The sequence below is a fragment of the Zootoca vivipara genome, chromosome 8, assembly GCF_965207765.1.
Source record: "Zootoca vivipara chromosome 8, rZooViv2.hap1.1, whole genome shotgun sequence".
Lineage (NCBI taxonomy): Eukaryota > Metazoa > Chordata > Lepidosauria > Squamata > Lacertidae > Zootoca > Zootoca vivipara.
The window spans coordinates 55,632,996-55,660,640 of record NC_142591.1 but is presented as its reverse complement, the minus strand read 5'-3'; the positions used below and the strand labels follow the sequence as shown (position 1 = coordinate 55,660,640).

Sequence of the window (27,645 nt, the reverse complement as noted above, 5' to 3'; positions counted from 1 at the left end):
CTCTAACCTAGCATTCTATTCCATGGCTTGCTCAGTGTTAACATACCACTGTCAGCTGCTATGAGGAGGCAAATGCCAAATTCTTAGTGTGAGGTAGAAAATAAAAAGCATCGGATTTTCAGACTTTTGTAGTAATCCAGTCATGCAGGACTGCCTATCTTTTGCTTTCTATCAATCTTGAAAGTTCACAAGAATCAACCTGAAGCCGTCAGTTATCATCTGAGGTCCTACTTCATGCACCCCCTCCATTGGAGGGTGGCAACATAGTACAGTGGAACCTCTACTTACGAATTTAATCCGTTCCGAATGCACATTCGTAAGTAGAAACATTCGTAAGTCAAAACGATGTTTCCCATAGGAATGCATTGGGAATGGATTAATTCGTTCCGGGGCCTTAAAAAAAAGGCACTTTAAAGGCCGGCGGGAGGCAGTGATGGGCCCAATCCTGCCCTGTGGCTGGATTGGCAGGTGGGGAGGCCGGCGGGAGGCCGGCGGCTGCAGCGGCGATGGGCCCGATCCGGCCCTATTGCCGGATCCACAGGTGGGGAGGCCAGCGGTTGCGGCGGCAATGGGCCTGATCCGGCCCTATGGTGCTAAAGCACGAAGTACAAGTAGATAAATGGGTACCGCTACAGCGGGAAGGTAAACGGCATTTCTGTGCGCTGCTCTGGTTCGCCAGAAGCACCTTAGTCATGCTGGCCACATGACCCGGAAGCTGTACGCCGGCTCCCTCGGCCAGTAGAGCAAGATGAGCACCGCAACCCCAGAGTTGTCCGCGACTGGACCCAACAGTCCCTTTACCTTTTTAAGGTGCTACTGGACAATTTTTTTATTTTATTTTTTGACTGCGTGAGACCAACACGGCTACCTACCTAAACAAAGGAATACTAATTAGTGTTTTGAATTAATTTACACTTGGAAAGCAGCTCAAGTATGTGTTTATATGATACAGCTCAAAAAAGGAACAAAACTGTTCAGTACCAGATTTAGACTCTAAAGGTAAAGGTAACGGGGCCCCTGACCATCAGGTCCAGTCGTGTCCGACTCCGGGGTTGCGGCGCTCATCGCGCTCTATAGGCCGAGGGAGCCGGCGTTTGTCCGCAGACAGCTTCCAGGTCATGTGGCCAGCATGACAAAGCTGCTTCTGGCGAACTAGAGCAGCACACGGAAACGTCGTTTACCTTCCCGTCGGAGCGGTCCCTATTTATCTACTTGCACTTTGATGTGCTTTTGAACTGCTAGGTAGTCAGGAGCTGGGACCGAACAACAGGAGCTCACCCCATTGCAGGGATTCGAACCGCTGACCTTCTGATCAGCAAGCCCTAGACTCTGTGGTTTAACCCACAGCGCCACCTGGGTCCCTTAGACTTTCTCTAGATTATATTAATTTCAGTAGTTTCCAAGGTGTAAGGCCAAATCATTTCAATAGGACTTGTGCTGCTTAAGTACAAGTGGTGATTATGACATTAGATTATGGAGCATAATGAGGGAAAGAAAGCATGTGATTATCTATCTACATATACAGATTCTAGAGTATCCTACTACGGTAGTTTTCCTGTAAAAGCATCCCTCTGTCCCTCATGTTCCTCATGCAAAATACTAGCAACAGTTTCATCTTGTCCTTCATTGTACTACTGAAGATTTTAAATTATTTTCTCTGCTCATCCCCAAACCATTTTTCTTTGGTTGTTTTGTGTTTGCCTTTTTATACTTTCTCTATCCTGACACATATAGAATGTGATTTCCCCCCCTCACATTTACTTTAATTGGAATCTTTTGGTAGCTTTCAGTAATAATACTCCCATCCTTTAAAGTACGGTAGTACTGTTTAATGAAGTAATCTTGCTACCACACCTATTTCAAGGCCTTCTTAGCAATGCTTTGTTTAGATAGTAATTCTCTCCCCCCCCCCAGTTTCTCATAGATAGTGTGCGTAATTCTCTCCCCCCCCCCCCAGTTTCTCATAGATAGTGTGCGTTTTTGAAATGAAATTGAGTCACACTTAGATACTAGACGTTTGTACAGATACATTATCGGAAACATAGAGGCATTTTTGTTCTGCATAAAATAACAGCAAGTTTTCTTTCCCCCCTGGAAAAGTAAATTGATGCCAAAATGAGACCCCATCCCTGAGAATAGTTCCTTATTTATTTATTTATTTATTTAAATTTGTATACCACTCCATTCTTCATCTGGTTCTCAACATAAAGTACAAGATAAAAACACAAAATACACAATAAAATCAAGAACTGTTAGGCTGCTGAACGGAAAATAATATAGTGCAACTGACTTTCGGTGTTGGTGTGTTGTGCGACAAGCACACAGAGTGCAATGAGACTTGAGTGGGGGGGGGGAGGCTCGGTTAATTTCATTGTACACAGGTTGTACATTGACAATAAAGGTGGTATCATTAATATTATTTATTAACAAGCCCCCTCCAAGCCAATAACACTCCCACACAAAATAATAATTAATAATTAATCATATTTATCGATGAAAATGCCACCTTCAACAAACAAATGTTGTTGAAATTTTTTTGTTCAAATAAACTTTCCCAGGACAGTTTTATAGTAGAAACAGAAATAGAATCTAAAGCAGCACATTATATTTATATACCATGGAAAACACAAAAGCAGTTTATATAACACACAGTAAAAAAAATTTTAAGTAGAAAAAACTTTAAATAAGCAAAACTATATACAACATTATAGCCACAACTACAAAGAAATACATTAGTAAAATCAGAAAACTTATCAATTTTTTTAAAATTAAAAACCAAATATTAAAAGAGATCAGTGGGATAAATCTTACAAGTAGCTGCAGGGTGTGCGTGTTATTATGATTATTTTATCATTATGCTATCTAGTATGTTTCTTGCTAGCAAAGAGAACAGTCCATGGAGCTTCCAAGCTAGCAGTTTCATCTCTCCTTTTGTAGTTTGCAAATTATTGTCAACCATGTATCCTCTGCCAAGCTCTAGAGTCAAAGGATTCCTGCAAAAGGATTTCAAATCGAATACAGATCGGATTGTTCCTAACAACCAATGCTGCTTCTCTTTTGCAGAAGTAGACTTGTCATAACTAGAGAGAATTACATCACCAGAAACACTCCCACCCACTCAAAACATAGTAAACAGACCTTCTGAACTTAGGGAAAACAAAGCACAAAGTCCACTACAGACGTGTCTGTGCAAATTTTTGTTAACTATTTAGTTGCTTTTAAATATAGAGTGAGTAATGTTCAAGCAATTGTCTGATGTTCACAGATACGGTTACAGGTAGGTAGCCGTGTTGGTCTGGGTTGAAGTAAAATAAAAAAATTCCTTCAGTAGCACCTTAAAGACCAACTAAGTTTTTATTTTGGTATGAGCTTTCGTGTGCATGCACACTTCTTCAGATACGTTAACAGATACGTGAAACTACTTTTTGTTTTAATATATCAAGTGGCTGACTGCAGTTGTTCCTTGACAGAAGCATCCTCTTGCAACTGTTGATTAGTATTGGGGACTATTTGATGGGACCAGAAAAACCTCCCTGTTGAACACGTGACGTTCACACTCTACAGCTCCTCAGTGTCATCTCATTATTGGGCTTGTTTAAAATACTAATGTCACCACCATAATTTTTTAGGTATCTTTTGACTAGTGTGGGCAGGTACTCCATTGCAACTTACGATAGCCACATTTCTGCTCTTCCACTGCTGTGTTAGTTAGTTTGCACATGTCAGGCATTCTAAGATTTGTGTGACTAGCAGGCTCAAATGAGATATACTTATAAGGTCGAACTTGACATTGGCTCTCCAGTGTAAATTTAATGGCAAAGAACTCCCAAGTTAGGGAATAAAGGTAAAAAAAATGTTTGTTCCACGTTTTGATAGTTTATGAACTTTTTTTGTAGTGCATGTCTTTGCTAAATTTTAAAAGTGACTGTAAGACAAGTTTCTAGCATTTTTACCTTCATTTTTAGACTGTAGGTGCAACTCAAACTTACAGATAAATATTTCTTAAATATCCTTTCTGATGTTTACCATTGCAAATAAAATCAAATTCTCAGAAGGGAGAAGAAAGAACCTCTTATCCAAGACTGTAGACTTGTCCAGAAGCTGAATATTTACAGAGTCAGGTGCAAAGTGTATATTGATTGTAGTCACTTCAAATTGTTAGTTTAAAAATAATTTGCAGATGAACTTAAAAGCCCTCTTCAATATTCTGTCTCAATATATAACAGTTTCCATTTTCAAGTGGAACCATGTATACATTATTTCTCACCACCATCCCCATTGTCTTATTTGTGTAAAAATAACAGTAACATCTGAATACCATTGGCACTGTGTAGCACAGTATGCCTGTGCTGCATTTATCTCCCAACCACCCCCCCTTTTTTTACTATGCATGATATGTTTGCTTAGTGTTGGCCTACATAGTGAGCTAAAATGAAACTATTAACTATTCCATCTCTTTGGAGCAGTGAGATGTATGGTTGTATTGCACACTTCAAACATGCATTTTACAAATGCATATTGTGATTTACACATCCCAGCCACTCTGGGTCCCATACTGCCTGGGAAAGGAGACCTGGTAACAACAGAATGTACTCTCTCCTGTACTCTCAATTGAGGTAATCTCCACTACCAAATAAGAGAATAATTATTTGCCAGGTGGCCCATTAGCAAACAACATCCCACAGTTCCCTAGAGCAGGCATCCCCAAACTGCGGCCCTCCAGATGTTTTGGCCTACAATTCCCATGATCCCTAGCTAACAGGACCAGTGTTCGGGGAAGATGGGAATTGTAGTTCCAAACATTTGGAGGGCCGAAGTTTGGGGATGCCTGCCCTAGAGTATCCCTGGAGCCTCCTTAGATAGTGTGAGGTTAAATCTAAAGGCACTGGGGTGTTTGGAATAAGCTGAGAGAACAACAGGCATATAAATGTGAAAGAGAGAGAGAGAGAGAGAGAAATGATACCCTAAAATTACTGAAACCCAACATACTGCCTTTGCAGCAAAACCAAACCAAAATTGGATTAACGTGATCCTGTAGCCTATTCTACAACATTTTGTAGGCTTATTAGGCTAGTGTTAACATCATAATTTTACTAGTATTCCTTACAAGGAGACTGAAATTTTCCTTCATGCCCTTCTCTCAGACACCCCAAAACACGATATATACCTACCCCCCTGACTCTCTTTTTATAGACCCCTCTAGTCAGTCACATGCTGTTCCCACTGAGGTACCTACTCAAAGCTTTTAAATTTCCCACCCTAGGAGAGAGATGTGCTGTTAGTCACATCAGCGATGACAAATGCCTAATGAACCTCAGGGCATCTGGTAAGACTCCAGGTTAACCTTATAATAATCCACATACAAGTTGTAACAAGGCATACAGGCAAGGCACATTTCCATTACAAGCAACCCAGTAACTAGCTCAGTTCCTTCATACATATCCTGCACATATCTAAGAGAAGAATTTGCAGTATGGTTTCAGAAATGCTTTTTTTGCCAGGCATTGACATTGCAGTAATGCAGGATGTTAAACCCTTATGGGAGGAAATGGGTAATCAAGACTTTGTCACAGCAGTTTGATGTATGGAACGGAATGGTAAATGAATGGATGGATGGATGGAATAGGATTTGTTTGCTTGCTTACAAAGTACCCTCTAACTATTATTACATGTCCATGAAGGATAATTTAGTCGGTAGAGCATGAGACTCTTAATCTCAGAGTTGTGGTCTTGAGCAAAAGATTCTTGCATTGTAGGGGATTGGACAAGATGAACCTTGTAGTCCCTCTCAACTCTACAATTCTATGATTCTCTTCAGTATAAAACCATGCTTTGAGAGTATTTTGGTCAGTTCTGACCATGGTATTCAATTGTTTGTGCCAATCATCCTTAAAAATGTAGATTTGGAAGAAACCTCAAAGAGTATCTAGTCCAACCAGTTGTTGCATCTTCTTGCACCTTTATCCTTTACACATACACACACAAACTGTGGGTGTCTCAGTGTAGAAATTACGCTATCTGGCCCTGGGCTATTTTGGGAGGAAGGACAGCTGTAAATAAGATAAATATAATAATACCTGAATTGAATTATGGTGCTGGAGGAGACTCTTGAGAGTCCCATGGACTGCAAGAAGATCAAACCTATCCATTCTTAAGGAAATCAGCCCTGAGTGCTCCCTGGAAGGACAGATCCTGAAGCTGAGGCTCCAATACTTTGGCCACCTCATGAGAAGAGAAGAATCCTTGGAAAAGACCCTGATGTTGGGAAAGATTGAGGGCACTAGGAGAAGGGGACGACAGAGGACAAGATGGTTGGACAGTGTTCTCGAAGCTACGAACATGAGTTTGACCAAACTGCGGGAGGCAGTGCAAGACAGGAGTGCCTGGCGTGCTATGGTCCATGGGGTCACGAAGAGTCGGACACGACTAAACGACTAAACAACAACAATAATACCTGATCTGCACTGTGCTTGTAAACTGTGTTAGTTTGTCTTCTACCTCTGTCTGAAGTCAAAAACTCTTTTGAGTTTTTGATACTGCACTTGAACTTGGATTATCTTGGGCTTCTAGATTGTGGTTTCTCAAATACTATACTGTATTCTCATAAATGCCTTATTCTATCACTAATAGCAGGCCCCTTCAGAGACAGTGGCAGACTATAGTTTGATGTGAACTGAAGAAACACTCGGGGGACCTTAGACTTGCATGGGTACATTTCCTCTCTCCTAAAATCACACCCCAAAGTTCCAAACTTCTTATCCTTGTTTGTAGAAAACCATACTGTACTTTGCCTGCTCAAACAAACTAGGAAGTAAGAATCAGAAGCTAAGCAGACGCCAGAGGTTTTGTGCAAACCTGAGTCTGCCCAGGACTCAGTCACATGGCTTAGTCACATAACACCAAATCATGGTTTGACATTGTGACTGAATGGTCCCAGTGTTCTACTTAACTGCATTTTTTGCTTTTGAGCCAAAATTGCTGCTTCCTAGGGTACATCAAATAGAGTGATGGACCCCAGTATCCTATAGTCATTGTCACTGAGCTGATGAAAACCATATTCACTGCTACTGGTTGTTCATTGAGACACTAAATATGAGATTCATGGGGCAACTTCACCAAATGTTGATAAGGGTTAGTAATTTCTTCTGCATCTGCATTCCCGGTCCTATTTGCTGTTATTCTATCAGCTGTGCATTGTTGAAGGCTCTTTATTTTATGTTCTATTGGCATTTAGGGCTTTCTTTTTATTTACGGTATTTCTGCTCCCTTTATTTTCCATTGCGATATTGCCAGTATGGCTTTTACCACTATTGTAGTGTCTGCCTTAGATCTACAGCCACTGTTAACTCAACATCTGTCTGCAGTTCAGTACCACTGTCTAGCCAACATGCTCTCATTTTGTACATGCTCCTTTAATTTTAACTTCCCAAGCGGGTTACTTTGCATTTCTCCTTGTGGAAGCTCATTTTATTTTTCACTGCCTTTCTGTTCTTGAATATTAGATCTGCTTCAGCAGTGCTCACTATTCCTCCCATGTACATATCATCTGCAAATTTAATCAGAGTGTTTGCCACCCTTTTCTCTGGAAAAGAAATTAAAGGGGGGTGGGGGCTCTACAGCAAGTGATCTGCATGGATAAAAGAAATGTGACAGCTAATATTGCTATGCATCCCATCCATTAGACTTTTATTCTTCAGGACTGTAGGGGTATCATGCATGGCACTCTCACCTTTAAATATAAAATATGTACTGTAAACTTTAGTATAACATAAGGGAAAACATTTTTATTTTTAATTTATTGAAGGCATAGGGTGTTTAAGCAGTCTGATGATATGCTCTCCTGCAAGAAGGTTTCTTAAACCAGAACTTCAGAAAGCCAAAACATGTCAATACCTAGCAATTTTAAATATTTTCCAGCTCTGAACAAGGTTGGTACCTGAGAATTAAAGAAATTTTTCAAACCTGGCCGTAGATAGAGCTGGTGAAGTATAGTGGATGAGAGTCTAAACTACAATTGGTAATGTTCCATGTTAGGAATCTTGTATGTGTTGTGGCTGAATATTAAGAGTAATATCAATACTATGACCACTTCATATTTAAGTTTAGTAAAATTATATAAACTGTATTTTTTCCTGATAACACTGTTTTGCTGAGATGTAGCTTTACTGCAAAGTTTTCACACTTCTAATCTGTGCACATAAATAGAATTTCATGTTCACTGGGACTGGGAGTGGCCGCTGAGACAACGTAACACTGGTTTTGAAAGACCTACAATGGCTTCCAGTACGTTTCCGAGCACAGTTCAAAGTGTTGGTGCTGACCTTTAAAGCCCTAAACAGCCTCGGTCCAGTATACCTGAAGGAGCGTCTCCACCCCCATCGTTCTGCCCGGACACTGAGGTCCAGTGCCGAGGGCCTTCGCAGTTCCCTCGCTGCCAAGTTACAGGGAAGTTACAGGGAACAGGGAAGCCAAGTTACAGGGAACCAGGCAGAGGGTCTTCTCGGTAGTGGCGCCCACCCTGTGGAACGCCCTCCCACCAGATGTCAAAGAGAAAAACAACTACCAGACTTTTAGAAGACATCTAAAGGCAGCCCTGTTTAGGGAAGCTTTTAATGTTTAATAGATTATTGTATTTTAATGTTCTGTCGGAAGCCACCCAGAGTGGCTGGGGAAACCCAGCCAGATGGGCGGGGCATAAATAATAAGTTGTTATTATTATTCATGTTTTAAAAGGTTTACAAAATATTACATTCAGATATTAGCTATATTATTCTGTATTCTGGCCCATCTTATTCTCAAGCCAAGATTCCTTCACACCGTTCCGCAGTGTGACAACAAAAAAACTCCTAAAAGATGAAATTTGCACAACACTTTCAATTCACATAACATTCTGATACTACAAGACTTCAAAAATCATCTGTGTTTAGGGGAAGTTGTTTATTGAGTAGTTAGAGAGTCTGACTAGGACCTAGGAGACCAGAGTTCAAATCCTTTTAAGTTCATGGGTGACCTCGGACCACTCACGGCATCAGCCTAACCTACCTCAGGGGGTTGTGGGGATTAAACAAGGAGGCAGAGAATCATGTAACTTCAGAAAAAGCTGGAAAAAGTGGAATATAAATGCAATAATTATTGAGTAGATGAACCTCCCAAATCCTCACTTTTGTAAGAAAATACATACTCTTGAATTTGAAGCAAACTGCTTCAGTGATCTGGATTTCAATTGGAAAGTTAGGTATCCAAAACTTTCACCACCGTAGGGGGAGGGGAACTCAAGAAATATCACGGCTAGTGCAGAACAGAAAACATATTTATTGTTTTTACAGTGTGCGTATGGGAGCAAATTTACAAAGGGTTTATGTATTAAGTGTTACAGAGGAAAAAATAAATACTGTATGGTCAAACTTAAATCAAGGCTGGAAATCTAGAGTTCATAAACTAAATAATTACTTATGCCTAATAAACATCATGCGTAATATTTGTTTTCAGTCTGTATTAAGTGTTTATAGTTATGGTGTATGCATTATTGAGAAGACATAGCATCAGAATGCTTTCATTGTGTGTGTTTTTTCCCAAGGAGATATACAATGTTGGCACTTCACTCTGCAAAATGTTTTAAGTGGGTTTTTAGAAGAGATGCCCTCCTTAATAGCAGTAGAAAGGGGGGGGTGAGGTCTATTATCATAACGCTGTGCTAATGTAGGTTCTGAGTCATGTGACTGCAGAAAAGGCTATTATCTCAATGAAAAGGAAACTGCTTTTTAGAGCAGCAGTAGAACAGAAGCCGGAGGAATTTTCGAGTGCTCCACCATACTGGATTGTCTATTTGATCACCAGCTAGAAAAGGATTAGTTGTGGCTAGTTTATCAGCTGTCATTAGAAGCAGATGAGAGAGGAGATAAGCTGCTATGTGCGCACATCCTCACTCAGCATGTGTTTTGGTTTACATCAAGGCAATGTTGGTTTAAGTTAATGCAGAGCACATATTCTAATATGTTATCTCTGCTCATTGCTGCTTGCTTTAGTAAAACAGCCAGTATGCAGGGTGTGGGTTTTACAGGCTGAAGATAAAGGAAGAACTGATGAGATTTTACATTGAACTGCAGAGTCTGTGGAAGATTTGCAAGGTGTGTTTCAGAAGTGCAATGACTTCATATTTGGTATGTTCATGTTTTCTCTGTAATGTGAAAGATGCAGAGCATGACAATTGAGCAACAGCATTCCTTAGCAGATGGAGTAAGGATTTTAAGCATATTCTTATTCCTCCCCCTTTTGAAAGTGACTACTGATAACCTTGCAGTTGCCTTGTAACAGTTATATATATATATATATATATATATATATATATATATATATATATGCGCATACATAGTGTGTAGTAGAAAATGTCGAACACTAAGAATTTTGTGAAAGCACTGCAAAAATAATCTAAGCAATATATATGCTCTATTTTCAGGAGGAGGAAGAGCTCAGGGGGGGGGTATGCATTGTTCTTGCAATGCTGTAATTACAATGCAGTATCTAGTGAGGCTTTAAAAAAAATTAAAAAGCCTACTAATTACAAATCTAAGGGAAAAGAAAGGTGCACACTCTTGGTTTTTTTGCTTGCTAGCCCAGTGCTTAAAATAGGTCAAATACTATAGTGGTAAAAACAATTACACCTGATAACTTCATTTTCTAATACTTAGAGCTTAAGTCTATCTAGTTCTATTTGTACAAGGATATGCACTTAAACTTCATCTTGTGCATTTGTCTGATGTTGCACATTTTGATGCATTTAACTATGTTGGCTATTGTTACCTTTCTCTTAACCTTGGAGGGAGAAACACTTAGAATTCTCAGCTTGATACATATCGATAGGCTTCCTCTGTTATTTAATCCAATACATCTGTAACGGTGAAAATGGTATTCTTTGCCGTTTTTCTTCCTTGTAAGTGTTTGAAGGTGGGCGTTGTCAAGTTGGCATTTTCTGCTGCTGAACACTGTTACTATTGTTTATGGAGAAAATGTATACAACAACAATCTTTCCTATAACATTGTACTCATGGATGTGATCAGTACTTTCGAATACAACTAAACCTAATTTATGCAATCTCCACCCCCACACTTTTAAGTTAAGGGTGGGGACATAGCTGTTACTGTAGTGCAAATAGGCACATTGTAGGCTATCCTGGATATAGATTGAAATGAAGGTAGTAGCTCTAATGCTTAGCATCTCCTTAATAATTTATTTCCATAGAGGCAGGAAATGCTTTTATTATGTTAAGACATCGGTGTGGGTTGGAGTGAGTGAGTGAGTGAGCGAGTGTGTATTCTCTTGTAAATCTGAGAAAGTTGAGAAATAATGATTGAAATATTAATATAGTGAACATTGGAAGTTATTATATTTTGAATTTGCAGAAAGTAATTATTGAATGCTGGTTGGTTTGTCTTGAACCTGAATGGTTTATTTGCATAGGCCCCATACATCTGGGCCACACAACAAATACAGTGCCTCAGAACAATGAAGATTATATTATGCTTGTTGAGTGGGGTGTTTTCTTTGTTTTTGTGACAGGACATGTAGTTTATATTCAGCATACCTTGTTAATGGACTCAGCTACATTGGCAAAGAAAAAGCACTTTATATGCTTTGTTTATGCATTCTAACACTGTGACACCAGTTGGTGCTGTGGAGTTCCATTTTTGCTGACTTGATTTCTCATACAAAGTTTGCAATGCTTCAGCCAATGTTTTTGGAAAATGTTGGTTGGTTTCCACATGATAATTAACTCATTAATATTAATGGGTTTTTCCCTTTGGGACTAAAAGCAAGATATTTTATTAGCTTTACATATTACTGTATTCCCAGGGTTTAGGACAGAGCTGAAGTATATACACTATTTCTTACTTTTAAAAAGCATGTCTCTGAAGAGTTCAAATTAAGCAACTTATTAATTTATGAATCTTGGAGTTATTAATTTCCGCCTTAAAATGCCACCATAGCCAGATAAATTTCCTTAGATGTTTTGCTTGAAAACTTAAGTTTATCTAGTTATATTTACTTAACTTGTATTTTTGTCTTGACATTTCTCATTTCATATTGCAGAATTTTTTTTGCAAAGGAACATTGAACAAAATAGTGTTAAGACTAGTCACAGGCTTTTCTATGTGCATCCCTATCCATGGTAAATGATAGATCTAGGACTCTGCCCTCTTTCCTCCACCAGCCACCCAATGTCTGCACATAGTGACCATTACACAGAATGGGAGGCCCATGCATGCCTCCCACAGTTTATATTGGGTTTGAGTATTGGGTGCTTGACCACTCCAGAAGGCAGCAGAAAGCTGGATGAATATATGGGAGGTCTTGTGTAAGGTGTGCACTGCTTGGAACAATGACTTTAACAGTACATAGGCTAGCCAAGGTTTCCATGAAGAGATCAGATTGAAGAGTCCCATTAGAGCAGAGCTCAGATGTTGCTTCTGTGACAGTCATGCTTAGATGGAGTGCAGTTCCTTTTTAAGATTAAGTATCGGTTGCTACTTCTACTTTCATCGAGAGGAGACTATTCCTTTAAAGGGGGCAAACTGCTCTAGCAATCTGATGGAGTAGGGGAGACTGTAGTTCCACCAAGACTTCTGAGCTCAAATCGTCTGAGTCAGAGGCAGATGACAGAACATCCTCCAGCCAGAAAGGTACTGGAACAACAGGCTCCTCTTGCACAAGTGCTTCTGTACATCTGGATCTGTCCCTGAGGGCAATTTCCTCTCCATTCCAAGCCCTTAGACTCATCCCCTGAAGAAGGGGAGTCAGAGGCCATAGGCATGACATTCACTGAGGGTCATTCAGGGTTGCATCTAGGTGATCAGGCAGAGAAGGTTGATCAAACATGGTTCTTTCCTCCAGCATCACCTTATTAGCTTCACCTTATTAGCTTCTAGCCTGGCTACTAAAAATGTTGTGAGGTAATAACTGTACTGTATTCAGCACCTTTGCTAAAATACGGTATCTGGTGTAATTCTCTGCCTACTGGTTTCACTGCATTGTGAAGTGCTCCTTGAGATTTAGTCATGGGATTCTGAAGGATAATGTGATTTACCATGCATTCCTAGCTTTATATATGTTAACATTGTTTGCATTTCTCCTGTGCAAGAATCTTGAGTTCTCTTCCTTGCATGCCTATTAGAATATATATTATAACGTGTTACATTTATGTAATAAAGGTAAGGTACAATTAAGTATTATTAAGTAGATAAATGGTACATGCAAGTGTAGGATAAATTTCACTCTATCAATTAATCATTTAGAGTTCAGTTTTAAGAAATCAAGCCATCATATGATTGCTTCTCCGTATGTCAAACTTGCAAGCCAGACAATGATCATGATACTTCTCAACATTCATACCTGTGGGGTCTGCATGTTATATAGGTGATTGGGTTGTGGACTGCAAAGTAGCATCAATTTTAAAACTGATTCTTGGCACACTGGTCTAGTCGTTCATGGGCTTTATCCTTAGAGATCTTAAGAAAACCACAGATTTAAAGTAATGTCTTCAGTTGCAGTTCCAGATAATAAATATATAACTTAAGGTTAAGAATGAACAAAACCTCTGACCCTTAGAAATATACCCCCTCAGTCCAAGTTCTGTGACTGCCCTCCTCCTTTGCCCATATATTTTGAGGCCTGGTATTATTCCGTTCTTAGATGGTATGTGAGTCAAAGGCTCTGGTTCTGAGTACGCTTATTGAAAAGTTCCATTACTTGGGGGCCCCACTGAGTCAAACAGGCTTGGGATCAGGTTGTTTATTCTTATAAGTGCTGTTTTGTATCATATTACTATTGTATTCCAAGATTTTCAGCTGTGTTCTACCAAAAAAGAGGCATTTCTAAAAGTATTTTATACAGTGGTTTATGCATTCTTCCACTTTTATTTGAGATTAGACTCAGATAGCTTTAAAGCCTATCAAGAGTGGGAAACAATATAATCAGGCAGCAGGCTAGAACTGCAACCCTATTCATTCAATGGGCTGAAGCTAAAAACCCTTATCATGGTTGAGGAAGAGTATATGCCAATATTGTTGCTGTGTGGGTTAGTGCTTGGACATTTATCTTAAAGATAAAGGGGTAAGATATGTCATTAAGAACTGGGAAACAACTACAATTGCAACAAAGGCAATAGCATTGTGCTGGGATCTTAAGTGAGCCAAGTCAGGTGGTTCACCAGGTTAGCCAGATTTGGAGCAATGTTCCCCATGGAGTTGCAGAGGCTTCTGATAATATGACATGTAAATGTGTAGTGTTATCAGTAGCCTCTGCAGCTCCATAAAAATGTGCATATTCTTTTAGGGCTCTTTTGGCAATGTTAGGTTAAGGTTTTTTTTTTCAGAAATGAAGGGAAAAGTGGTATAGATGGGGGTGGAGAGAAACAGACATGGCTTTTATTTCGTTTGTTTGTTTGTTTTAAATTGCTTATTGTGAGACATCATGAATCTGCAATGGTGGAACCTAGTGCTAGCTACTTCAGAATCTATTCTGCCTCTACAGATTTTGGGATATAGGCCAATAGCGCCCTTGGGAGAGGGCAGTATTTTGCAGTAGATTCTGTCCTATATACAGGTAGTTGAGTGATCTAGAGGATGATACTTGGAGGTTATGAAAACAATGTGAATTGGAAAATCTTCCTGAACATTCTTGAACGGAAATTTGCACTGGACACTTTTCAGTTTGCATCAGTAACCTGGTGAGTGATGTAATTTATCACATTTATGTATATGACACCGTTGAGAGAGATCATCCAGAGTTGGGTGCCAGTCATATGTTCATAACACCCATAGATTAGATGTGGGGTAACCAGGATAGACTTAATTTAGGCTAGTGGTCAGTGGACATATTGATTCAGGAGTTGAAACATAGCCTGTTTGGATAGGATTGTACTCTCTGAAGGGTCAGGTTCATTGGCCCTCCCAACTGGATGTCATGGAGAAGAGTTATAGAATTTAGATTTTTTCTCTCAGTTCCGCTGGTATACTGATTACAGAATTTCCCTAATTCCTATTTTCACATCATACATTTTTCAGGGATTGTGGAAATGCAATATGGCAAATAGTAATTTTGAAAAGACAATTCATAGCATAGAACTAAATTTAGCTATATTTTATAGGTTCTATACCTTTAAGAAGTTTGACAACATGCTTAAGAGTCATGGTAACTTATTTACAAATCCCTTTATGAGGAGATTAAAAAGAGCTAGTGCTATTCCCCCTCCCCCCAAGGGGCTTAACAGATTTAATGCTTATCATATCTTGATTCTAAACAATGATATGCAATTTGAAGTCCATAGATGCTTTATTAGCTTCCATGGACAGTGGAGGGTTTCTGTTTCTTTTGCTCCTTACAATTGCCAATAAGTTTTTGTATGAGACAGGAGTCCTATCTGTTCAGTGTCAAAGAACTCATGTACTTGGGTCTAGCTGATTTTCCATTAGTGATTAGAAATACATTTTCCCGGGAGTGACAGAATGGTGATCCTATAGACTTCTTAATTTACATTTCCCCCTTTCATCATACCATATGACATGTGGCTGCACTTTCATTTTTGCCTCTGCAGGCTGTGTTTGATGAACCTTCCTTGCATTTTGACTCTAAAAATGTGGCACATGATTATGTGGTTAGGGATTGCTTTGTAAACCTGCATGATAATGCTCAATGATTGTTTTTTTATGTAAATTTCCTAAAGCATGGCTAGGCTACATGTAAAATCTGAACAACAATGCTTGCAGCGAAAGTACAGCTTTGCCTCGATTTTTAGAAGTTCAGGCTCTGATAGTTTGTATTTTATCTCTCTATTAAGAACTATGGTATGTTTCCGATTTTAGTTTTAAGGTGATACAGTGTATTCCAAATTTTTTTGAAAATATGACATAAGGTACTCTACCAGCACCTACAGAATGGTAATGTCACAAAAATATGGTATTTTTGTCTATGTTACGCAAAACAAATACAAATGTACATTGTGTTGAGCTTCATCTCTGTTCAATTTTAATCCAATTCATGAAGAGACATAAAATAAAATGGAAATCATATATTTTGTTAGTCTCCATCTCAGCTGAAATTTGTTGGTTGTGGTTTTGTTGCAAAAGGTGATAACCTCTTGATCAGCTCCCCCCCCCCACTTTATGGTTGATATTTGGACTTGCTATGTTACAAATAGGTATCTGCACCAAGAAAGGTTTAATTCTAACAGATTTGTAGCTTAAGTTCCATTTTGTAAATCATGCTGTGATTTCATTCTGTGCCAACTGAGTAGCTGAGAGGAAGTTGTTAAGAACCCCCAAAACAGTTGGGGGAGGAGCCCTGTTGCATAAACAGGTTGTTCTGCTCACACAAGGAGTTACTCAACATTGCTTTGAATACAAATCTTTGAACATACATGAGCATCAAAGCTTTGAACCTACACAGATACTGTAGTACAGGTGTTGCATACTGTCATAAAGTTACTCCCACCAGCAGCTGAACTGCTGTAAACTGAAGTTAATGGTCCAGAGACCTAAGGGTAACCCCATATAAAGTACATCACAGTGACATTTTGGATTTGTTTTGCAAGCTGCAGAATATGTTTCTACCTTGCTACTACCTTGGGTAACATTTGGCCAAAATTGTAATAAGTCCCCAGTTTTTAATGTGTACAGATTGCGTCCTAACTTGACTCAGCAAAGCATAGGGGCGTGCTGTTCTCCTGCTCTCCACATCCTGGCAGTTCGCAGACTAGAATGAATGTCTCCTGTTTGTTTGGAAAATAAATACAAAATACCACATTGAAAAGATGTTTAGTAAGCGCCATAGCTCATGAATTACAACTGATTAATTTATTATTTTTATTGGATTTCTGAAGAGAACTTTTTAGCCAGGTGATATTATGCTTTTGCATGCCACATTTTATATGTTCAGCATTAAGGATTTCCTCTTCATAATTCAATTTTTCCTGTGACTGGTCTATTTTGTATAGCAATTGGGGTCGGCTGAGTTGTATATTCAAAGCAACGACTGGCCTGAAAACACTTCAGTATTAGTGTTTACTTCAGTCAAATGCTACTTGAAGTTGATGGCCATAAAGAACTTAATTCTACTTATAGTTTGTAGCGTATTGCATATTTTGTAGCATATTGCATTTTGTCTCATTTTCATGCTCAGCAAAACCTAGATGAAATAACTTTGTAACACATCAGTTAACTGCACTTATATCCCATTTTCTTCCTACCCCTATGGAATGATCTCTTTCTTTCTTTCTTTCTTTCTTTCTTTCTTTCTTTCTTTCTTTCTTTCTTTCTTTCTTTCAGTGGTCTTGATGTATGTATACAGTGTACATGTTTATAATGTGGTTAAGAAACAGGATTTTGTGCTCACAATAATCTCTGTAGTGCTCCTGGCTTCTCAGTGGAAGACTTGCGATAATTCAGCTGTTGTTTATTGTCATTTTGTAAAACGAGTATCTGAAATGGCTGTCAGCACAAGCAGTAGATTTTTAAAATAGAAGTTTTGTCACTAACATCGATTGTGATGGCCCCTTCCTCAGACCTCACTTTTTCTTTTTAATAGCATTCAGGCTTTTTGCTGTGATTTTTGATCAAGCAAAATGCCTTGCATCAGTTGCAGAATGAGTGAAGAAGGAATCAAAATTCCTGTGCATTACTCGAAGAATGCAACTTTCTTTTCTGTTGTGGTGTTAAAACCTCCTCCTGCTATTTTGGGGCTTATTAGAGGGGCTTATTAGAGGTGGCTGACGTAGTCTAATATGTAAGCAGCTCAGTGAACAGCTATATTAAGAACCTTAGTGTATGGGAATACAGATACTAGAAGCCATTTTGTGTTGATGTCAGACTAGCTAATTCCCCCCCCCCCTGGTTGTAGTTATAGCTTAAAGTAGAAAAACGATATTTGGATTTGCCAGAGCTGAAGTTCTCAGTATTTGAAAGGAAGCGTTTTATTTTAGAGACAGAGATGCTAAGGCATGTGCTTTTAAGTACCAGTAATCATGGTCATGAATCTTAGTCATGTATCTGATGGTTACAATATGTGGTAAAGAGCTCCTGCTGCCCATTTGCTGCCTAATGTGTTTATTACATTGTCTTCCCAGTGGCATCTGTATGTTAGCTAAAAAATTCATGAGCATTATTGGCTTTCAGTCAGACAACGGAAGGCACATTCCCTTTTCTAATACATTGCTTTAAGGCTGTTTATATAAAAATCAGTGTGAAAGAAGTATAGTAAATTGAAATGAATCTTTAACATTTTGCTGCCATTTACAGCATTAGATCGCTGATCACTCACAACTTTTCCTGGGGAATGGTCATGCCATGGCCATCTTTTGGTCAGTGGAGGCACAAGACTAGCATGAAGAAAGGAAAGGAAAAAGAGGGTATTTAGAACTGAGATACTTAAATAAGTAGAATAAAAATAATATGTAATTTTTAAAAGTTTGGCCCATCTTGCCTGATAAGTTAAAAAAATATATTTACATAGTATTGTGAAATCATAGAATTGTAGAGTTGGAAGGGACCACGTGGGTCATCTAGTCCATCCCCTGCAATGCAGTAATCCTTTGTCCAATGTGGGGCTGGAACACATGACTCTGAAATGAAGAGTCTCATGCTTTACTAGCACAGCTATCTAACAGGTGGGATAAATGACAGAATGGGATAAATGACAGAAATGACATCAGTGCGGGTACCAGACAGTCTGCTCTGGGGAGGGCTATCTGTAGCAGGGATGCAACCTCTGTGAAGAGCTCTCCTTCTGTAGATGCCTGCTGCAACTGGTGGAGCATCCAAGGAAGGGCCTGAGAAGATCTTCAAGGTCTGGATAAGTACATGTGGCGGCTATCGATCCTTCAACATAGCTTCATTTCAGGCTGTGAATGGATTTAAAAGTAAAAAACAAAACAAAACAGCAATATGAATCGGAGCTAGAAAAAGACTAGGAGCCTATGAGGCTTGTACAGGTTTAGTGAGATATACCTTTCTGTCCCATTTGGCAATCTTGCAGCTGTGTTCTGAACTAACTGAAACTTCCACACTATATTTAAATACTCCTATGTACAACATATTGTTGTAGTTCAGATACGAGGTGACTGGTGTATGATAGAGAACAAAAACCAGGCTAGGGTCTAATTCAGTGTATATCAGGCATCTTTTGTATTCTTGTGGGGGATGATTTGTTTCCTGGAAAATTGTATTTTTAAAATTTTTAAATCTTTATGGTAAAAAAAGTTGATTGTAAGTAATAACTAGGTTAATTTTACATAATCTGGATATAAACCTTCCTTCAGTAGCACCTTAAAGACCAACTAAGTTTTGTTTTGGTATGAGCTTTCGTGTGCATGCAAACTTCTTCAGATGTGTGCATGCACACGAAAGCTCATACCAAAATAAAAACTTAGTTGGTCTTTAAGGTGCTACTGAAGGAATTTTTTTCTATTTTGCTTCGACTCAGACCAACACGGCTACCTACCTGTAACTGGATATAAACCTGTTCACCATAAAGTTAATCACTAAACAGAATCAATGCCCCTACTAGATACGTTGAATTAAATAGTGCCTTTCTATATAAATGAAGAACCAATTGGATCATTTCTCAAATTGAAACATTGGCATTTCATTTTCATCTGATGAAAATAAATTGCTCTAGCATGCTCAGTAAATCTCAAACCTTACTTTTGCCTCTGCCATGGGATTTCGTTTTTGGTTGCTGCTTTGTTTTTGTGAGGGTTGGGCTGGGCCCCCCCCAAACGCAACCCGAAACACTCATTTCCAGGTTTGAAGTGGTCGTAATCCAAAATGTTCGTTAACTAGGCTGTTCGTAACCTGAGGTGCCACTGTATAACAAACATTTCTTTGGTAGAAAGATGTAGCCCAAAGCCAGTGTTGGCTCTTTGGGGCCTATATACGGTTGTCAAAATATACATAGATTGTATTATTTACTTACCCAACCTCTATATTATTTTTATGCTTGCATTTGTGCAGCAAGCCTTAATTTATCAACTGTGATAGTGTGTCTGTCTGTCTATAGCTGTGTCTCTTCAGAGGTACCTAATCATTTACTAAATTCATGCTCTGACTATTGTATTAAACTTTTTTACTTTCAATGCAGGGTACAGTAGGCTTTGTGTACTTATATATCTGTTACCAATGAACCTTTATTTCATTCGATGAATAGTGATGATTGTGTAGAGTGGAGGCTTTGAGTAGTTACAGATGTTGCAAAACAGTAAAGTTTTCAGGAAATTCATAGACTGTTCTTTATGAAACTTTAAATAATCATCCTGGGATATGAAGGGAAATTATAGTAACTTTGCTTTCAGATATTATGCTTATATTGGCAGGATTACCTCTCAAATTGGAGAATTCAACTTAACTGGCATTCATTTACTGTTGCCATAGATAGTAGAAAGGAATTTGGTATGGTGAGATATGTATAATACAGTTGTGCATAGAAAGGCGCAGTTAGTAAAGCCAAGTCTCTTATTTTATGTAAAGTTTTAGTAAAGTAGCAGTTGGATTGTTTTATTTTACTTTATTCACTTGGTCATAACAGTGGCTTGTTTTGGCTTTATCTATTTTTGTAACTCAACAGTTAATTAAATCTTGCCACACTGATTTGTATAAAATTGTGCAGTTGTGGGCAGAACCTGACATTCAAAGATGTGTCTCCTAATATTCTCTCTGCTGGTAATGAAGAGAGAGAGAGAGAGAGAGAAACACTGATGTGATATCATTGTGTTGAGAATCCCACCTTCCAATGAATTAATTGGATGTGGCTTGCAGAACTGATGACATTATGTGCTTTGTTTCATTTCCTTTCTAGAAGTGACGTGGGTGGTGCTGTGGTTTAAGCCACTGAGCCTAGGGCTTGTCAATCGAAAGGTCGGTGGTTTGAATCCCTGTGACGGGGTGAGCTCCCATTGCTTGGTCCCAGCTCCTGCCAACCTAGCAGTTTGAAAGTACGTCATAGTGTAAGTAGATAAATAGGCACCGCTCCGGCAGGAAGGTAAACGGCGTTTCCATACGCTGCTCTGGTTTCACCAGAAGCAGCTTAGTCATGCTGGCCACAGGACCCGGAAAAACTGTCTGCAGACAAATGTCAGCTCCCTCGGCCAGTAAAGCGAGATGAGTGCTGCAACCCCAGAGTCATTCACGACTGGACGTAACTGTCAGGGGTCCTTTACCTTTTTTAGAAGGGCAGGGAGGAAAAGGAGGTATGAGACTACTAGTTAGCACCAGTAAGTAGCCTTTCATCCTCTATACTTGTAACTTTAAAGTCACAAGTTGTGCTTTCAGTCCAGCCCGTTTGTTGCTGTGCACATGGATGAACTATTTATTGCTAGGGAATTCTTACCATAAACGTTTTATTTTAAAGGTATGCTCAGAGCAGGAATTGCATAGTTGAAATTATTGTGGTCAATTAACTTACAGGTACAAGAGTATTTTCTCCTGCCACATTGTCCCTCTGGCTCACACAGCTGATATGCAGGAAAGCGGCTGCTACACTACCCCCATATCAGCTGTTAGACAGGAGGCCTCTGCAAAGCCCTGCTTGTGCTTTCAGCTCGTGAGGAGACCCTTCTGGGCGTCTTCTTTGGGCTCTGGGGAGGGTCTCCTCATGAGCCAGGAAGACTCTCCAGGGTGCTCTCCATTTCTGGGATCCACTCCTGGGTTCCTGGCACTGTATGTTTGGTCGCACACAAATAGAATGTGTGTAGATGGGGAGTTGCCTGTACAAACTTCTAGCAGGGGTACTAAAGATGAGGAAGTAGTAGAATGCTATATTTGTATCATTGATCCATTCTGCTTTTTCATGTTTGTGTGTGTTTATTTCCTTGCATTTTATGCACTTAAAATGGAAGATTATCTGCAAGATTATCATTGCTTCTATTTCATACTTAGGTTCAGGCCTCTCCTGTTATACTGTTCTGCAGTGTAGAGGATGTGAATAAGAGTTTGTTGTCAGAATGAAAACAGAAACTATTGTTTTGATACTGATAACAAGAGAGAATGGAAACAGTTTTCTTGCTCTGTTCTTTTACCCAACATCTGGTAGAAACCAGAGTGTTCTCAATAATTGTAATTACATCCCAAGAATTTACATTTGTGTTATGGTTCCCATTTTAACATTCAGAGAAAAAAGAGGCATTACTTTTTTAAATAAAAATAAACTTGTGCATCGGAAAACTTCAGTCATCGGTTAAAAGCTCCGCTGAAATGCTTTTCTAAGCTCTGTTTTTGAGAAAAATGTGTGAAATAGTAGAAAGGTGTTAAATTTATTAGGGTTATTTTCTTTGGTGCCATTCTACATAGCCTTAAATCCTATCTTTATACCATTATTTAGCTAATAATTTCTACTGCCTGCTTCTGTTTGGGGCTAAACAGCATATAAAAAGCTTGGAAGGTGTACTTAATTGGATATACTACTTGAATGCCTCATTGAATCCTAGATCAACAGAAAATTAAAATATTTCAAGTGCAAAGGCTACTGTGGTTATATTTTATCAGGCCATCCTCTTATTTGTTTATTTGAATAATTTATTTATATATTTGTTATCCACACTTCCACAAAAAAATACATCAAAGCAGTATACAGCATATAAGAATGAAATCCAGAAAACTTCAGCAAATACTTATTTGATTAAAAAGAGAAAATTCACATTGCAGAGGCCTGGCTAAAACATAGTTTTCAGAAGATGTCTGAAATAAGGGAGGGATAGTTCCTGCTGAACATCTACTAGTAGGGCATTCCACAAGGCACAGCCTGCTACTATTACTAGCCCTAGTGAAGGTCACCTGAACCTAATGGGTGTGGGGAACCACCGCAGGATTGTAACCTTAGGCCAGGTCAGGTATCCCCAAACTCGGCCCTCCAGATGTTTTGGGACTACAATTCCCATCATCCACGACCGCTGGTCCTGTTAGCTAGGGATGATGAGAGTTGTAGTCCCAAAACATTTGGAGGCACTCCCTGCTGTTTTCATTTCTACAATTAATGCAATTTGTCAAAATTTTCTGTTTCAATAATCCTGAACTTTAGGTGTTCTATTAAATTGTACAGTGAGCCTTGACAGCCAATTGCCAAATTTAAGTTGAAGATGCTGATACACACTGCTTCTAAATAAATCACTATGTTCTTTTGGGGAGATTGATCAGCATAGAACAACTGGGGATGTAAAGCAAGATAACGTCTAGTAGCAATACAGCTACTGGAAGTGACCCTAAATGAATTTTCAAGAACAGGGCTATAGATTAATTACTATGTTAGTTTTTTTGTTGAAAATTTGGTAATGAATTACTGTTCCATGATTGGAATCTGTATTGAATTATTCTAGAATATTTGTATACAACATTTCAATAAGGAAAAAACTCAATATTTATTTGTTTGTTGGTTTGTTTCTGTGCACATCCATTTATCTAAAGTTGCCAGTAGAGGGGGACAACATTTGCCTGCTTCCAGTCTGCTGGGACCTCACCTGTTCTCCATGAATGCTCTGTGTCGTATGAGGGCAGAGTGGGGTGGCGGTTTCACTCAGCGATATATTGCTGGGGAAACCGCCGCCAGTCTTGAGTCCCTCTGCTAGCAACGTCTGCTGGAGGAAGGGACTCAAGCTGCCAAACTCAGGAGTGGTGGCAATTTCCCCAGCGATATACCACTGAGTGAAGCCAATGTTGCAGTCTGCTCCTCATCCTGAGCAATACATTGCTATATTGTCCAGGCTTACTCAGCTCACCTGTAAGCTTCTTATGCAGCCACGCTTGTTTCTTTACATGCTTCCCACTTTTCTTTCATGTTGGAATTGTCTATCTTTGTGCCTTCAGTATTTCGCCTATAATAAACTCCCATCCATCTTGAACTCCGTTCTCTTTGAGTACTTCTGACCACGGTATCTCACCCAGTAGCCCCCTAAGCTTTTTGAAATTAGCCTTCTTAAAGTCCAGATTGCATGCCCGACTACCTTGCATCTGTATAATGAAACCCAAGAGGACATGATCATTTTCTCCCAAGGTACTAGGTCCAAGATACCGGTACAGTGGTACCTCGGTTTATGAACACAATTGGTTCCGGAAGTCTGTTCATAAACTGAAGCGTTCATAAACTGAAGCGAACTTTCCCATTGAAAGTAATGGAAAGTGGATTAATCCGTTCCAGACGGTCCATGGAGTACTTAAACTGAAGCGTTCATAAACTGAAGCGAACTTTCCCATTAAAAGTAATGGAAAGTGGATTAATCCGTTCCAGACGGGTCTGCGGAGTACTTAAACTGAAATGTTCATAAACTGAAGCATGGGTGTAATTGGTTCCGGAAGTCTGTTCATAAACTGAAGCGTTCATAAACTGAAGCGAACTTTCCCATTGAATGTAATGGAAAATGAATTAATCCGTTCCAGATGGGTCCGCGGCGTTCATAAACCGAAAATTCATAAACCGAGGTGTTCATAAACCGAGGTTCCACTGTATATGATTCCCCCCTTTTGGGAATGGGAAATGAAATTGCCAGAAGGGCAATGGAGGAATTTGTTGGACCTTACATTCTTGGCAGAGCTTGAGTTCCAACAGGTATTAGGGTAGTTGAAGTCTCCCATCTCTCCTTTTTGAATGTTTTGTAATCTGCTGTAGGAAGGCATCATCCTTGGAGGACTGGATTATCTATCACTGCTCCTTGTGGGGAAAAATATGATCTAACTAACTATGAGTTGTGTGAAAAGGTAATTTTTGTCTGTTTTGAATCTTCCAACAGTCGGCTTCATTGAGTGGCCCCAAATTGTAGTACTATGAGAGGAGAAAAACATTTTCTATACACTTTCTCCATACCATGCAACATTTTGTACATCTTTATCATGTCGCCTCCTACTCTCATTTTCCCTATATGAAAATGTTCCAAATATACGTTTCCTTATGGGGGAATTGCTCCATCCCCTTTATATTGCTGTGGATCTTTTAGTTTTGCTGTTGTTTCCTTTTGCCATTTATCATGGTGGTGCTTAGAAACTTTCTTGGTAGCTGATCTGCAAGTGTGGAACTTGCTTCCCTGGAAAACTTGGCAGAGTTTGAGCTTTAATAATGCCTGGAGGTTTTCTTCAAAACTTTTCTTATTTAGCTTTGATGTTCATGGCTGGGGTACGCATAAATTAGGTAACAATTACACACACACACACACACACACACACACACACACACACACACAAATAAAACCTTTATTATAATATTTTCCTAGCAATAAGTAGTTATATTGGATTGGTCCATTGTTGCTACCTTTCTTATGCCCTTGGAACAGGCTACAAATGTAAATAAAATGAACACCTTATGGGAAGCTAAGATGGTATAGGGTGTTAGGTGATAACTGCACATTCAATAATTTAGCAAATGACCATTTTCAGTAGCTCTTTAAGGAACTTTATACTTGTTCAGACGCATACTGATCTATTTATCTTTATATCAGCATTCAAAACTCCCATTGTTCTAGACACATTTTGCAACAGGGAATTTCATTAGCATGAGCAGTTTCTAATGTCTGGGTGCAGTACTGCACCTAAGATTTCATATTAAAAGAGTGGAAGGAAAGGAGGACCTTTTTCTGCCACCCCACTTCCAGTCACTCTCTGAACACTGGAGATGAGATCCTCTTAAGAATATTAGGCGTACAGGCAGGGGAAGCATGGCTTTGTTTTTTGCAGTCTTCGGATGAGGACTAGACCATGTGAAAAATGAACATAAGATTTTAGCTGCAGTTCATTCATTTTCAGCTTTGTATTCTTGTTATAAAAATGCGCACCTAGACATTCCGTTGTTGTGCCCATAACTTAGGTTTAAGGTGCCATTTAGCTCATAGCTTTCATATCTCAGTTTCTAACACTGCTTTGTATCTTACTGTCTTCCATGTTGCTTGATGGCTCATGTTTTAGCCTCAGAACAACTGTGTGATGTTGGGTAGACTGAGAAAGAGCAACTTTCCCAAGGTTACTAACTGAAAAATTAGCAAAAGAAAATAGCAAGCATGTGTGTTTGTGTACAAAGAAAATCAGCTTTAACAAATATTCCAAAGGGCAGTGGGGTGGACAGTAGCTTGAAAGGGAGAAAGCTAGAGTTCAGGTCCAAATTGTCCCAAATATAAGCCACACCCGAATATAAGCCATACCTTTAAAATTCAAGGAGAAAAGAAGAAGATAATACCCGAATATAAGCTGCTTCCTTAAAATTCCAATCTGGAAAAGAGGATGGGAGAAAGGGTTAAATACTACTTCCCCTAGAACCATTGCCACCATCTATTTCACCACCCCCAGGACTCTTTAACTTAAAAGAAAACCATAAACCGAGAAAATCTGATCATGGCAGAGTTGCAGTCTTAATCAGGTCAATGAGTTCAAAATCAGGTCATGGGATCAGTTATACACCACACCTATTTGGCAACTGCTTTCATGCTATTATCACTGTTAAAAGCTACTGTTTGGAGCATACCCTGAATTTTGGTTACTCAAACAAACATAAGGAAATATTCTCTCAGAATGTTCAACAAGTGCTTTTATACAATAGTATTTTGAAAGATATATTCAGGTATCTTGAAGAGCTTGAAGTTAGTTGTTTAATGTTCAGTAATCTCCAACCCTATTATTTTAGACAAAAATTGCTGGCTAGCTACTAAGTGATGTGAACGCATCATATGTATTGAATGTTACATCACTGTAAACTTTCAGTAGCTCTATGTAATTGGATTTGTAGATGGTTCTTTTTTATTTATTTTCCTATTTTTAATCTGTTACTTAATGCCAAGCTTTTTGGTTGAGAATATTTAACTCATTAAAAATGTCAGGCTGATAAGCCTTCTTCGTGACATGCTCGCTAGGAGGTAATATGATTTGGAAAAAGAACTGTGTTGTGTTTTTGAAAGATCAGACATGTTCTGAAAGGAAAATGAAACAGCATTTGGGAATTTGAAAAAAAAGAAGAAGAAGAAAAGAGAGTCTGCCTCATTATATAGCAGATGGTAGACTATCCCAAAAGTCTTCAGAGCTAAGGCACCACTGAAGGATGAAACTGCCGACCTGTGCCACATACACTGGAAATCCAGACTGTGGACACACCTACATGAAGGATAATGTGATAATTAGTTATAATAGCAATGTAAACTTCTCACAGTAGACTGTGTAGAATTGTTATGCAGAACTAAACGAAAAACAAAATGCCTCTTCTGGGAAGTTTTAAGGAAGAGGAGAGTTTTAGAGAAAAACTCTACTGTAAGCAATTAAATTTACAACTGTGCACAAATTTCATTTTGGGTCATAAGTACCGTAGTCTTGCTTTAGAAGGCTCCTGCTGTTGTGGGTGTCATCCGTCTGTCTCTAGAGACAATGGAGAAATGCGTCTTTGGGGGTGAACTCAAACCGTTGGAGAGTTCCTTAGAAGGATTGGTTTAATATTAAATAAGCCTGCTAACTAGGATGCAGTTTGTTGTACACTTTGTTATATATAACACAGTTGGTTGCTTCCTCAGCTTAACTATGAAGTTGGATAGACCTTTTTCTATTTAGGTTGCTAAATGATGCTTAGGACTACTGAGAGAGCTTTCTATCTTGGGTTGTGTGTGTGTGATTGAGACGGTGTGATTCTCTCTCTCTCTCTCTCTC

The 27,645-nt window shown here is 39.0% G+C and overlaps 1 protein-coding gene across 10 annotated transcripts in view; it reads left to right on the top strand.

Moving 5' to 3' along the window:
* NCOA2 (nuclear receptor coactivator 2) overlaps positions 1-27,645 on the top strand; it is a 130,663-nt gene that overhangs the window by 49,871 nt on the left and 53,147 nt on the right. Inside the window, exon 3 of one of the 10 annotated variants that reach the window (XM_088675596.1) lies at positions 20,843-20,990. The exons of the other annotated variants lie outside the window; for them this stretch is intronic. The gene's annotated coding sequence lies outside the window, so the exon portion shown is untranslated. The remainder of the gene's footprint in view (positions 1-20,842; positions 20,991-27,645) is intronic. 10 annotated transcript variants of the gene reach the window in all.